Source organism: Bactrocera neohumeralis, chromosome 4 (assembly GCF_024586455.1).
Source record: "Bactrocera neohumeralis isolate Rockhampton chromosome 4, APGP_CSIRO_Bneo_wtdbg2-racon-allhic-juicebox.fasta_v2, whole genome shotgun sequence".
Taxonomy (NCBI): Eukaryota; Metazoa; Arthropoda; class Insecta; order Diptera; family Tephritidae; genus Bactrocera; species Bactrocera neohumeralis.
The window spans coordinates 78,017,129-78,030,635 of NC_065921.1; the positions used below are offsets into that span (position 1 = coordinate 78,017,129).

At 32.3% G+C, this 13,507-nt stretch overlaps 1 protein-coding gene across 4 annotated transcripts in view; it reads left to right on the forward strand.

Moving 5' to 3' along the window:
- Window positions 1-13,507, forward strand: part of LOC126754974 (proton-coupled amino acid transporter-like protein pathetic) — a 46,137-nt gene that overhangs the window by 19,765 nt on the left and 12,865 nt on the right. Inside the window, exon 1 of one of the 4 annotated variants that reach the window (XM_050467213.1) lies at window positions 7,720-7,817. The exons of the other annotated variants lie outside the window; for them this stretch is intronic. The gene's annotated coding sequence lies outside the window, so the exon portion shown is untranslated. Of the gene's footprint in view, window positions 1-7,719; window positions 7,818-13,507 lie in introns of those variants that run through there. 4 annotated transcript variants of the gene reach the window in all.

Sequence of the window (13,507 nt, forward strand, 5' to 3'; positions counted from 1 at the left end):
AAACTAAACCGTCATCTTTTCAGGTTGAAATGGCAGCTCTTGAATCTCTTCCGGTTGCTCTTCGTCCCAAATGTAGCATTTGTGCTTGTTTACATAGCCATTGAACCAGAAATGAGCCTCATCGCTGAACAAAATTTGACTCGAAAGCAATTGTTATAAAATTTACGGTCGGTTATTACTTAATCTCATTACTACTTACTCAACATAGTTTACTGTAGTTCAGTCGACTGCAATTTCTGCCCCGCGAGTGAATTTTTCAAGTTTGAAAACAAAAAACGATTGCGCGAGAGTACATCTTGAGAGCATAATGTATGAGACAGCCATTCGTAGCATAATCCGACCAATTAGAGCGTGGCAACGATGGACGTGAAGACCTTTTTAAGGCTCTCGGACGACTTCTTTTTGCTTTCAAACTTGAGAAAGGCACTTTCGCCACAGAAATTATAGACTAATGAGATTGAGGGCTAGGGAGGCTATTTTAAGACCTTTAGAAAACATATTTTTTTACTGTATAATGAAGTTGGGCCCCTTCTGTATAAAATGGTATATAGCACGTTGCTATGAACAGCGAAATGTCTGTTCAGTCGTGGTATGATTTTTCAGAGTCAATCATTCATTTCAAATTACTATTTTGAATGTATTTACCATCTGTCATTTAATCACGCTTCTCTTATTTTATAATTAGCTTATAATTACAAAAACATAAACAACTAAGCCTGAAATTTTAACAAATTATCAACGAAACTATTCTTCCGCAAATGTAGCTTTTTGGAAACTTTTGAATACCTTGGCATCAGCATAAGCCGCGAAACCTTGAAACTCGTAAAACCTCTACAAAAAAGTTCAGTATTGTTCGAGGAGACAATTGCAAAATGCAAACTTCACACGACTTAAAAAAGTAACGCCGTATAAGCGTCCTGTGACAACAAACACTGCACCTATCGGTTAGGTAACCGGTTACTTATAAAAGTACCACCAGAGATTTCTGTTAAAGTTTCTATGTGGTTTTCAACGCTGTATAAGCGTCCTACGACAACAATCCCTCAACTTACCGGTTAAATCACCGGTTATTTACCCAAAAGCACCACCAGAGATTTTTGTTTAAGTTGCTATGAGGTTTTTAAGGCCCAATTGATAATTCTAACTGAAAATCTTGTGTATGAGTTATCGTCTATACTTTTTTTACTCAAGGCCTTATGAATTGCAGCGGGTGTATAATGAGTTGTCAAAAAAGTCTTGCGGTATTTTTATTGATTTTTTTTTATTGAAATTGAAATGAATTTTTGATGACTCATGCCCAGCTCTTGAACGATGCTACGGCTGCTACTATGCCGGTCTCTTTCGACCAATTCAGCGACTTTATCGCAATTTTCGACGACAGGCCTTCCGGAGCGTGGCGCATCTTCGACCACCTCTACACCAGAACGAAAACGTTGTAACCATCGTTGTGCGGTGGAAATGGAAACTGTATCGGGTCCATAAACTGCACAAATTTTATTGGCGGCTTGAGATGCATTTTTGCCTTTATCGTAGTAGTACTGTAAAATATGCCGTATTTTCTCTTTATTTTGCTCCATGTTTGCGACGCTATAACTCACGAATGACTTAAAAGAAACGACAATCAATTAAACACGTGTTAGCGCGTGAAACGAGCTTTCCAAAAAGGTATAGCATGACCCGATGCGACGATAAAACTAGAACTACGCGCTTTCAGCGCCAACTAGCGAAAATACCGCAAGACTTTTTTGACAACCTATTATATTAGTTTCCGCGCTAATACTTTGAATTTATTTCAATTTTTGTAAAGAGTTTTGGTTGTTTAGCTGGAAATAGGTTCCATAGCTCCTTGAATATTCGTGAAAAAGATTTTGCGATTACAAACGTTAAGTTGTTTAGGATCGAATGATGAAGTTGTAACATAGAAATTCGAGTTGAACCTGATTCATAGTAGTTGGTTTAGCATAAGTTTAGGTAAACTAGCCTCATTCATTACACACATTTCGCACTATAAAACTCAAAATACCGCATACTTTTTTTCGAGCCTTATGCTCTTCAAGCTGAAATTTTCTTCTAAATTCGGTAATATTGAGTATGACGTCTTTTGGCACGCTTTCAGCCATACTAAACCAGTTTACAATACAGTTATAAAATAAAATTATGTCTGAAAAAATGTTAAGAAAGAAAATCAAACAAATAATAAACACAGTAAATCAAAACCAGATCACGCACCGAGTCAGTATATCAACACCAGATTACACCCAGAAAAGTGGGCGACCATTTCTTAAGACCATACCATAAACTAAAAAGTTGACAACGAGCGCAATCTTATCACAAAATGTTGGCATGAACCAGTTTTTGTCAATTTTTTTGAAAGGTGTTAAAGTTTAATGCTTTAATGAGTGTTTAAGTTTCAGCAAAAGCAATAAATGACAATCAGTTTTCTTTTTATCAAACTTTGTAGATATTGTTTTACTATATCCTATATACCTAGGCCTGTCGGCGGACGTTGTAAATCAATGGAATACCCTACAAATACATATTCATATATGTTCAGTATATCCAATGTATCAGTTTTATGACTTTTTGTAGACTGTTGGTAATTTGAAGAACTAGATATAACAAAAATCGATGACTCAGTTTGATGCAGGTCAGGTGACTTGTTAGAACACTACGAGTATAATGACTCATATACGTATACTGATTCCTAAACGCGTTACAGAACAAAACTGGAAAGGGAAGATAATGCTGGAGAAATCAGCAAGGATACAAATTAACCATCAAGCTTAAGCTTAGACGTGGCGAAAGAGCACTGAAGAGGGTAAATGCAGTGGACGTCCAAAAAGAGTTTGTTACCGACGAAATCTTCAAAAAAGTCCACAAAATAATATTGGATGACTGTAATAGCCTTGACAGACGGCAGCGTTAATCCGGATTAACTGCGCACTTAATCAGATCAAAATTTGTAGGTGACAGACGGCAGCTATGCGAGTTTGAAACTCTCATAAACAGCTCATTGTCCTTTTTATAATATTTTCAATGAAAATTGATAGAAGATAAACATTACGGTTGCTAGCCGACCAATTTTTACCAAACCATTTTTTATTACAAAAGCATATCAACACATTATTTTTAAAACTGCATCATAACATAGAAGTTTTATTGATATTACATTGAGAATTTGATAAACAGCTGTCAGGGTTGCTTGTATTTCATTCACAATAGGTGAAAATTGGCCATTTTTAACAATGTTGCCAACGAAAATCTCACAAACTCCCTAAAATTTTGAGAGTTATTTTTGGATTCAGCAACGGAGTTAGCTGTGGTAACTCCTGAATTAATCCCGAAAAATGCAATTAATCTGGTTTAACGCTGCCGTCTGTCAATGCTATAAGTAAAGTTGTTTGAGATAGCAGGCACTCTAAAGATATCAATTGAATATGTACATAGATCATATAAACCACGATTATTTGGATATGAGCAAGCTCTGTTCAAAGTGGGAACTCACTTTTGACTAAAAGCACAGAAGACTTGATGAATGGGAGCAGTGTTTGGAGATGTTCCAGTGTAATAAATGCGAGTGGCTCCATCATTACACTCCGAAGTGCACTCAACAACCATCCGAGTGGACTGCACACGATGAAGTCGCTTCAAAGCGTGGAAAAACAGTCGGCTGGCAAGGTTATGGCGCCTGTATTTTGGGTTGCGCATGGAATAATTTTTAGTGACCACCTTGAAAGAGAAAGAACTATCAGCAGCGACTGCTGCATAGCGAGTTTGGAGCGTTCGAAGAACGAAATCGATGAAAAACAGTCGCATTTGAAGAGAAAGAAAGTACTGTCTCTCCAAAACAATGCATCGTATTACAAGTTAGTGAAAACGATGGCAAAAATCTATGAAAAATCTTCAAACTGTGTTCGCATCCAACGTATTCTCCAGATTTCATTCCCAGTGACTGTTTTTTTGTTCTCAGATCTCAAACGAATTCTGGCTGGGAAGAAATTTTCGTCGAATGAAGAAATGATCGCCGAAACTGAGGCTTATTTTGAAGCAAAAGACAAATCGTACTGCAAAAATGGTATCGAAAAGTTGGAGTGTCGCCTTGATCAGTGTATAACCCTTGAAGGCAACTATGTTGAATAAAAAAAAAACCAAGTGGTTTTTACTATGGTAAACCAGAGACTTTTCATTTGACCTGTTGAGCTATTGACTCCTCACAAGAATTGGCGTATCCTCACAAAACGTAGTCTTATGGGTTTAATCACAAAACAGCGACAGTTGGTTTAGACGATCGTGTGCCTAGATCTCCAATAGTTTGTTCCAATAAAGTAATCGTTTAATCCGCTAAATGCAACCGCCTGCTGGAACCTATTATAACTAAGACGATAGAATAGGCTATCAACTTGGTAAACTAAAAAGTTAATCAGCTCTCATATGCCGTACTCTAAATCGTATGAATCGCGATAATGAATAAAATATGAAGTAAAAATTTCACTTAAATCAGTTCCAGGAATTAAGGACCTGATAAGAAAATATATATTATCCCACATACTTGCGTACTTCTTGTGTGAAATTAAAACGCTTTTAAATACCTGCAAATATTTCGTAAAATTTAAAATTTATGACGCGCATATATCATTCGTCGACGTGCAGACAAGCTCGTTTAAATGCGTGAGCGATAACTTGAAACGTGTTTAAGTGAGCTGTAAATGAATATGCTACTTGATATATGTATGTATGATTTGCAGAATCCCTCCAAACTGAAAATGGCAAGTCACCTTCTAATGATTAGATTAGATGCCAATTGTAAGCCATTCGCTAGATCTTTTATTATTTCCTACGAAATTTATAAATTGTTGACGAAAGTCTAAGGAGCAGCAGCTGGCGTCTTCATCGCTCGTAACCGGCATTGGATACTTGCTTTTTGAAGAGCGCACTGTGTTGCCATATCTAGTTTTTTCGTACAGGTTTATGGTAGCATGAAAGTTTATGCAAAAATTCAGTGTACGAGTTATGGTTGTGGAATAGTTCAGGTTTTGACTAAGGCTTCAAGAGAAATCATTGAACCGAGCTCGCCTAAATTTTTAAGGGATACTAATTATGTATCGATTTGAGGGTTAAAACCACTATACGACACTACTTTTATAGAATGTGATCTTGCTATTTGAAATATAAATATATTTTCTGGGTGATGCTTGTAAAAATTTATTCCGCTAGATGCCGCTATAGTCCTATCGTTGCCAAAAATCGATTTTGAAAAGATTACGAAGCCTTCATTTACTAATTTCACAGGAAATTATAATTATTATGTAAAGCCAGAAGACAACTACCAAAATTGGAAGCTCTAAATTAAATGAAGCTACAAAAGACGCAGGAATCTTTAAAGGCTTAGAGATTATTATACCAAGTATTCGTGAAAACTTCGAGATGGAATGTTCTTATGTTTCGAAATCACTCAAACTATTGCTTAATCACATTGGAAGAGTTACATTATCTATTCGTTGATTATTACTAACATAGCATTATTAATTAAAAAATAACAAAAAATAGTTTGTTTGTAAATACGTATTATGATAATAAAAATATTTGCTTAGCAAGGTTGTTACTAGTTTATAGAGGTTTACGCCGTTCATTAAATGTACATAATACGCGTAGATATATGTAGTTCTTGTTTATTTAACACATTCTTTAAAGAACATTGACGTGGGTGATAAAATTCTAACACTCATTGACTGTTAGCATTGCGAAAGAATGTTAGTACTGTGATAAAAAAGTTTTCGTTTTCACTATTGTAAATAAACATATTTTTATTTTACTGTGTTTTTGTACTTGGACGCCAAAATGGTAATGGCCTGTGAAAAGAGCCACAACTAGGGAGAGCCTAGTCTTACTGAGGGCAAAAAGATCACTAGATCTCTAGCGAAGTACGGGTGGTAGCTCAGGTAGAACAGTAGTGGATGGTAGCCCGCGAAGCCCAGTAGTAGAACACAAGAGGATACGGGAACACCAATACGCTCCCATTTAACCGATAGCGGTTCTAGGGTACCTTTCATTGCTAGCTCATTAGCTCTGCAAATTCCTGCGATTCCGGTATGGCCTGGCACCCATACCAGTCTTATCACACTGGATGCTATTGATAGCAAAGTTAGGCACTTTTCGGCCAACCATGCACTGTTACTGAGTTCAAGGCTAGTATCGCCGCTCTGCTATCTGAATGAATGGTCACTTCTCTGAGTCACTGCTCTGAAGGAGGCTGCACTCCGGAGCAATAAATCTGCTGCTTCCTTAATGGCAAGGAAGACACTGCAATAATCAGAAAGTTTGAAGGTGGAGTGTGGAGTGCCTGACAGTAAACCCGTCCGGCAACCTTCCCCAAAATCTTTGACCCATCTGTAAAGAAGCTTACTGTCCCTCTCCTTCAACGGCTTCTTCCCATATACAACTCCCTCGTCGGTATATAGGCAGAGTGATGCAGTATGAAGTCAAACTGTCTGAGGATATCCAAATGTGCAGATACGTGTTCTCTTAAGAACCCAGATTCTCTGAGTCCCATAGCATACATCGTCTGCATAGACAATTACCCGGCAGCCCCGTTCCTCAAGTTTTTTTAAGCAGGTCATTAACGACCAGGATCCATAGAAGAGAAGAAAGAACTCCCATTTCGTCGACCGCGTGCGTTGCCCCATTCCGTTTAAATCACTCTGGCGCACAGAAGACCGAGAATGAGGTGTTTTGAGGTTTGATTCAACCCCAAGACCATCCAGAGCAGTAACTACTCTAGTTTCGATGCAATCAAAGTTAACAGTTTTTCTTGTTTTTGTTTTTGTGCATTATGTATCTGAATTCAGTACGACTTAATAAGCATCTAAGTTGGATCATTTTCTTATAATACTAACAAGTTCTTTGCAGACTTTCAGAGAGTGTTTTCACTTTGTCAAAACTTTCTCAAAAATTTCTGTCCTCTACCACTAACTCTGTTCTAAATTATAGCTATAGAACTAAGCTCAATTTTTTGAGAGTTCAGGGAATGTTTCAATCAGGCGCGATTCTGCTACGCATCCATATTAACAGGAACAGCAATTCTTCAGAAACCATAACGAATCCACAAAGCGAAAAAAATCGTATATACCAGAAAGGTATTTATGAGTGAGAGTATATAAATATACATACATATAAAGATTTATGCAGCTAAATAACATATGGTATATGAGCATAAGTGGAAATTTACCTTTCCTTAGTGTTAGTTTATTCATAAAAAATTGTTTGTTGTTTGTTGTTCGGTACATTGTACTCATACCTCCATATATTGACATATATCTACATATATGTATGTATATGTACATATATACATATGAATGTATTTATATGAGATTTCTTACTCCTTCGCTTTATCAAAATTTATTTCGTTTGTTTTTTGATATGATAAGTTAAATTGACTTTAGTAATTGATTTTAAGCGGTTTTAATTATTTTATGTTCCCCGTAGTCAATCAATATACTTTAACTAATGTACTAACTTATAAATGTTACTTTTATTTGATTATGTTGTTGTTTTTTCAGGTTGTTGTTTCTTTTGGCTTTTTTTTTGCTTTACTTTTTTATTTGAAGCGTGCGAACGTCTTGTCAATTCATTCAGCGGTTAGTTATTGTTATTGCCACAGTGCTACAAATCGTACTCTATTACGATTAATTTGCGACGTAGCAATCAGTTGGCACTGGTCAATCCAAGAGTGCGGTTTATTTTTCTAAAAATCGCATTAAAACAAGAAGAAAGTTATTTCATCCAAAAATATTTTTTTTTTAATTTGAACTTTGTTAAAGGTAAAAAAAATTAAATTAGTGGTTTAACAATTTTTTTTTATATGAAATATTTTTTTGTTATAAAAATATTTTTTTTTGTTTTTGTTATAAAAATATTTTTCGAATTTCCTTTATAATTTTTGTTCAACTTTGGTAAATATGAAAGTTAAACAAAATTAGTGGTAAAACAATTTTTTTATATGAAATATTTTTTTTATAAAAATATTTTTTTTGGTAAAACAATTTTTTTCGAATTTCCTTTATAATTTTTGTTTAGCTTTGGTAAATATGAAAGTTAAGCAAAATTAGTGATGAAACAATGTTTTTTATATGAAATATTTTTTTTATAAAAATATTTTTTTTGGTAAAGCAATTTTTTTCTGTAGGGGAGAAATTATAAACTTTTTTGTGTTGAATAAAAGTTTCAACTAAGTTTTTCGAAAAATTAAAAAAAATATATACGTTTAACTTTGTGAAAAGAAAAAATAAAATAAAAATTAGTGATTTATTTTGTGGATGTGAAATTTAAAATAAATTTTATTATAAAAAAAATTTCGAAAATCCAGGAAAATTAAAAAAATATACATTTTTTCAACTTTGGTATAAATAAAAATAAAAATAAAAATTTTTGGTGATAAAATGGGTTTTATTTCATTTGCGAAAAATTTAAAATACTTTTTTTAAAATATAAAAATTCGTTTTAAAATTTTTTTTTAACTTTTAAATTATATTTTTTTTTTTAAAAACTAATCGATAAAAATAAAAAACTAGTGGTAGAACTATTTTTTTTTTGTGAGCGAGAAAATTAAAATATTTTTATTGCATAAAAATTTGTTATTAACAATGTGTGGAGTTAATCAGTTTTATTAATTTCTAAAATTATGATAATATTATATATATGTTTACCTGGTTTTAAAAAAACGAAACTTTTTAAAGATAAAAATAAAAAAATAGTGAAACTAATTTTCTTTTTTTAGGGAAAAAAATATTTTAAAAATAATCGTCAGTTTCTCGTTATCTCATTAATTGTTCTCCTTTTTTTTGACACCTAAGCCCCCTTTTCGTAGACCAGGTCACATATGTATATTTATATAGAATATAATATTATCTGGTAAATATTTAAATAATATAGAATAAAATTAATAACGTTTATATAAATTAAAAAAAATATTTGTATAAAAATTTTAACTAATTTCTTCAAAAAATTAAATCAAAAAAATTTTAAATTTGTTAGCGGTCAAAATAAAAAAAAAAAAAAATAGTGGTCAAACTATTTTTTTTTTGTGGGCGAGAAAAAAGTATTCTGTTTTTTTTGTTATATAAAATTTCTTCGAAAATGTGTAAATATGGCAATATTCGTTCAACTTTGTTAAAATTAAAAATAAAAAAATAGTACTAAAACTATATTTTTTTTTTGTGGGTGAAAACTTAAAATATTTTTGTAATATAAAATTTTGAGATAATTTTTTACAAAAAATTAAAAAATTTACTTTTAACCTTATTAAAAATAATAATAAAAACTAGTGGTAAAAATATCTTCTTTTTTTGTTTTTTTTGTTTTTGAGAGCGAAAAATATTTTTTTGTTATACAAAACCTTGAATTAATAATATCAAGAGTTCATAATTTTTATTAATTTTGACAACACATACATAAGTATATCTGGCGTATGATATTAACTGATTAATAATTAAAACAAATTAATATATTCATAACAATAATATTTATATAAATTAAAAACAACGGAAAATAAAAAAAAATAATTATTAATATTTATAAAAATCATATAAATTAAAAAATAATAATAACAAATAAAATATAAAAAAAAAATTGTTTTGTTGCTAAAAATTTATTTTAAAACAAAATTATAAAAATTATTTATAAAAATCATGTAAATTTAAAAAAAAAATAGTATAAAATAAAAAAATATAATTTTTTTTTTTTTGTCGCTAAAAAATTATTTTAAAACAAAATTTTAAAACATTATTTCATAAAAATTATAATTAAAAAAAATAAAAATAATAATAGTAAAAACCAATTTTATAAAAATATTTAACAGAAGTATATAATAAATAAAAAAAAAAAAAAAAAATTTATTTTAAAAAAAAATTATAAAAATTATTTATAAAAAAACATGTAAATTTCAAAAAAAAAATAATATAAAATAAAAACATATAATTTTTTTTTCTAAAAATAATTAAAACATTATAAAAATTTAATTAAATTTATAAAAATCATATAAAAAAAAAAAATAATAATAAAAAACACATAGATTTATTTTTTTTTTATATAACAAAAATATATATATAGAAATAAAAAACTGCGATATTTATTTTCCTTTCTAAACGTTTAATTTTGCTCGCTAAAGTCAAGCATATTCAGCCAAGCAGTTTTTCATTGGCAACGCAATTTGATAACTTCGAATATTTGCATACTTGAACAAGCAACGGCACGTGCAAACTTATTCGATTACACAAAATTTACAGTTAAAAATGCACTAAGCTAAGCAATTATTTAAGAATTGGATTATATAAAAAATGTATTCACCTTTTTGCAAGCAGTGCTAAAATAATTTAATTATGATATATCGAGTTACGAGAACTCAGTTGTGTCTAGACTATATCTATATACTCGTATATATAAAGATAAAGTGACGTAAAAACTGGCGTATGCGATAAAATTGCACTAAAATGTCAATAAACACAGTACACTGGCTTTGTTGTACACTAACATTTACCACAAGAAATATTATGTGTATGTGAACGCGAACGAATCATGAAAAATGGTTAAGAGTTCGAAAGTGTTACACTGCTAACTCGATCCTTATTAGTCAAACAATGTGTAAATCATTCGGAAGTGAACATATGAAACCCTACTTGAAATCCCTCATTGCTTTCAAAGGCTACAATTTTCTTCGGTTGTGTTATTTCTTACGGTTAGGGTACCACAAATTTATTGAGGCGGTTACCAGAAACTTCGCTAGTTTCGCTAAAGGTGTGTCCATATCAGTCTGACACATCCGCCAATAGAACGGGAAGTGACAAGTTTCCATCTCGCCTTCCTCTATACAGCTTTGGCAAAGGACGTCCAACAGAATATTTAGCCTCCCCGGTATGAACCCCCTCCAGTCAAACATTGCGTCGAGATAGACTTAGCTAAGAGCTAGTAGTTCGGAGAACGTATTGCGGTTCACGCTGTGCCAGAAGGATCTCGCAGTCACACAAGTGCTGTCTGTTGACTAGAACGCAATTTTGTTTAATTTTAATATAAAGTAGCCGAATTCTAATTTCTCTACTACCAATTGAAAAGCATAACAGAAAGTTCTAATTTTCTAATTAACATGGTATTTGAAGTCTTTGGGACAGCACCTATGGCTTCTACTTGATCTATACCAGTTTGTTCGATACCTTATATTCCAAAGTCTCGCACAAAACCAAAAACTTTTAACTCTTGGCCATGAATATTACTCCTGCGTTATATTTCGTAGACGATCAACAACTTCAGACTGCTGATTCTGGTGGTTCAGTGTACTGAGAAATTCCTGGAAACATCTGCTAAAATACGCCATTAACTTCAATATTAATGAATGAATTACAATCGCCCTTCAGTTTCTCGGCATATTTATGACCATTATCCTTGTAAACTTAACGTAAGAGAGATTATAATCAAAAGCTGCGTCATGTGATCATAAAATAACGGCAAAAAAAACAACTTGAATAACTTAGAACTTGATATTATGCATACAATAAACAAATAAACATATAACTTTTAACTTTTTTATGAAAACGCCTTAAATATTTTGCGCTAAGTAATACAATTTAACGAAAATTTAGCAGCACAAGCATTTACCAAGCACCGTTTGTTGTGGAAATTTTAATTTCATTTTATATTTGTATACATACACATATTGGTTATCGAACAATCAGGTCTTTACAACCATATACAAATAAAAATTATACGTCACTTTATTAGCGCATATAAAGATTTCTCGATCGGCGCCACTTCAGCTACTCAAATTTGTTTGGCTTGCTAACAACCGGCCGCTGCCCAAAACCAACAATCAGAAGTGTCCAAAGAATTGTTAAGACGCGATTAGATAAGAGCTTGTTAACAGCCCTGTTAACAGAATGCTTAATTGTGTGGATGGATTTACCGGTAATGTGACAAAAAAGTCATAAACAATTTCATTGCAAAACAATTCTTGCGAAAAGGTGGTTCGCTTGATTTTTATCAGGCATACCGTTTACGGCGTCTATAAAAATCGAAAAATTTTATTCGAACCGATTATGATTTGACTAAGGTTAAGAGTGGCACTGAATATCCGGCTCCTTACAAGGATTTTCGAAACTTTGGCAGTCAACATTTTATTCAGGTAGAGTGTTTCTTTTAGTTTTGTGGGTTTCCAGAAGACATAAAGCGGATATAATTTTACCAGGAATACCAGTCTAAGAGCATGAATTTCAAGTAATTTTTAAAGTGTCGTAAAAAAAAGGCAATTGGTATTTTTACTATCCATTTTTATATTAGTTATTTGTTAGTTTTAGATGAGTACAGAAAATAATTAAAAACTAAAAAAAGTAAAAAATTTCAAAAATTATGATCTGACGAAGTGGGGGGCCTTTAAAACTTTCCACGTGACCATATCCATGATTTCAACCCTCCTAGTTATCTGAAACCAAAAAAAAAAGATTATTAATCTATAACAATGTCGCAATGGCCGGAACTACGGAGAAGTGGGAAAACATTTTTTTTACAAAATAGCGGCTGCCTGAAAAAAGTTTTTTTGGATCACTTTTTCTGACTAAATCGAATTTTTTAAAAATAATAAAAATAAAAATTTGGCGATGGGGTTAGTTCCAACCATAGTAAATCGGTCCAGTAGAACCTGAGAAATCGTGGGTATCGCTCCGAAAATGTCAGTTTTGAGAAAAACGCGTTCAAAGTTTAGGAGACAATTCTAGTGAACACGGACGCCACGTCACAAAATCGGCTGTATCTCCGAAAATAAGTCGAATTTTGAAAAATCCTTCCAAGGTTATATTTTTGAAAGTCTAAACTTTCAAGATATGCAAAAAAAAATCGATTTTTTCAAAATCCTAGACAAGAATACCCCTTTAATGTTGTCTACAAAAATTTAGCTTCATTATAAAGATAAGAGTTTATTATTATGTTTTAAGACTGATTTCGGACAAGTGATCGCCGAGTTTGACTCTAACAAATACCAGCCGAGTGGCCCAATTTTATAACACTTTTCACTGCAATTGGAGACACATGTCAACTATAACGCGCCGAATATACTCTTCCAAGGCGTCAAACGTCTTAGGATTGCCGGCGTAGACAAGCGACTTCAGATAACCCCACAAAAAATAGTACACTGGGTTAAATCACACGATCTTAGTGGTCAGGCTACAGGCACACGACGCGATATCATGCGTTTACCAAAAATTTTCTTCAATAGATTGATTATTTCGTTGGGTGTACAATTGCTTGTATAGCATGTAGCGACCTCTTGTTGAAACCAAAGATCGTACACATAAACATACCCCAAAACTGGCGCGAACAAGTCATTAATCATGACTCTATAGCGTTCCCTAATGACAGTAACATTATATCCGTCTTCATTTTTCGAGAGATATGCACCAATGTTACCCTGTGTCCATATCAAATAGTGAATTTTGAGGAGTTAGGGGCGTCTCAACAATGGCTTACAACA